The sequence below is a fragment of the Tursiops truncatus genome, chromosome 5 (genome assembly GCF_011762595.2).
Source record: "Tursiops truncatus isolate mTurTru1 chromosome 5, mTurTru1.mat.Y, whole genome shotgun sequence".
In the NCBI taxonomy this organism is placed as follows: domain Eukaryota; kingdom Metazoa; phylum Chordata; class Mammalia; order Artiodactyla; family Delphinidae; genus Tursiops; species Tursiops truncatus.
This window is the reverse complement of record NC_047038.1, coordinates 45,913,109-45,914,740: the sequence shown is the minus strand read 5'-3', so window position 1 is coordinate 45,914,740 and position 1,632 is coordinate 45,913,109.

Genomic DNA, 1,632 nt, shown 5'->3' with positions numbered 1-1,632 from the left:
TAGCTCAGATATTATTTGAAGAATGAGAGACAGTAGACCTTGAAAGTGGTTGAGATCCATTTTCTCTATTTATTGTTATTTATTGCTCTTTTTTAAAAAATAACTAACATTACTTAAGCATGTGCTATAAGCCAAATATACGTACAAGAATATGCATGTATTTTGTCACACTTTCCTTAGACCAACCCCAGGAGACACTAATATTGTCCCCATGCTGTAGATGAGAAAACTGAGGCATTAAAAGGGTAAGTAACTTCCTGTGTTCATGTAGCTGATAAGGAACAGAACCAGGATTTAAATTCAGGCAGTCTGGCTTCAGAGTCTACCCCTGATTTCCTCTCCACTTGGTGCATACTATATAGCAGGCTCTATGCCAGATGATTTCACCACCATTTAATACAACCCATTCTTGTTTTGTTTTGTTTTCCCTCCTGAACACTTGTGTTTGAGATAGATTAGGTAACTGACCAACCAAACACACCACTCCCTTTTTCTCTCCCCTACCACCCTAGAAACTTGAAGATTGGATGAGTGGTCTCAGCTAAACGGGAGATGAGGTTGTGGAAAGGGCTTTAATATATTCTAAGAAGCACCTCATGCTCCCAAAGTAGCTTCTGGTTAGGGGTGCAAAACATAACAAGGCATGTAACCTTTTGAAGTCCAACCAGATGAAGGAACAATCGATGGCCCAGCTGCAGTGCTCAGACTTACAAAAACTCCTCTGCCAATTCCCAGTCATCTTCCCAGGGAGCCACGTTGTTCTCATCAGCATGCTTCATAAATTTTGCAGTAGGATGCAAGCTGCTGGCTTGAAGCTGACACTGATTGAAAAACCTCACCCAGGGCCAACTGCTGTAAGAGAGGACTTGGGGGTCCAGAAGGAAACACCAGTGCTTTTTGTTCAGCAGATTTGTCAGCATTTAGAGATCACAGGAGAGATAGAGAACAGCAAGATAAGGCTAATTCCCCCAAGGGGAAATATTGTAGGCTTGTGATGTAATTTCTTTTCTTTTCTTTTTTTTTAACTTTGGTCAAGCAAAAACAAAAATTCAGTTATCAGGCCGGTTGTTCTTAGTAGTTACAAAAGGATGTTAAGGAGATTAGGTCTGCCTGTAGGTTTTTTTTTCCCTCTTTACCTTCCAGTGAACTTTCTTCTTTCTCCCTTCAAGCAATAGAGGGTGACCTAAGCTACAGAAATTCAGTTTCTTCTCATTAGAGAGTAGCCAAGGGCTCTTTAAACTAATAAAGCAGGAGAAAGATCACAGATAAAACAAGATAGGACATTCAGGTGGAGATGACAAGAGTGCCTAGAGGGTTATGTTAATAATTACAGTCTGAGGGGTAAGAATGAGACCTCTATAAAGAAAGTTATTTTATGATGTCTTTACAGTGCTTTCAAAATGCTCTGCATAATAAAACCAATTTTGAAGTTTCCCATCCCCCTCCCCCATAAACAGAACAGTTCTCCCCAGGAAATTATTCAAAAAGCAAAAGTAAACACTTTCCTTCTCCAAGCAGAACTGACTCATTTTTATAACAGGAAGAAAATGAAATAAAACATGCACTATAATACATGGAGATTGCCTTCTTTAGCCTGTGGGAAATTCTGAAAGGCATATGTACGGAGCCATA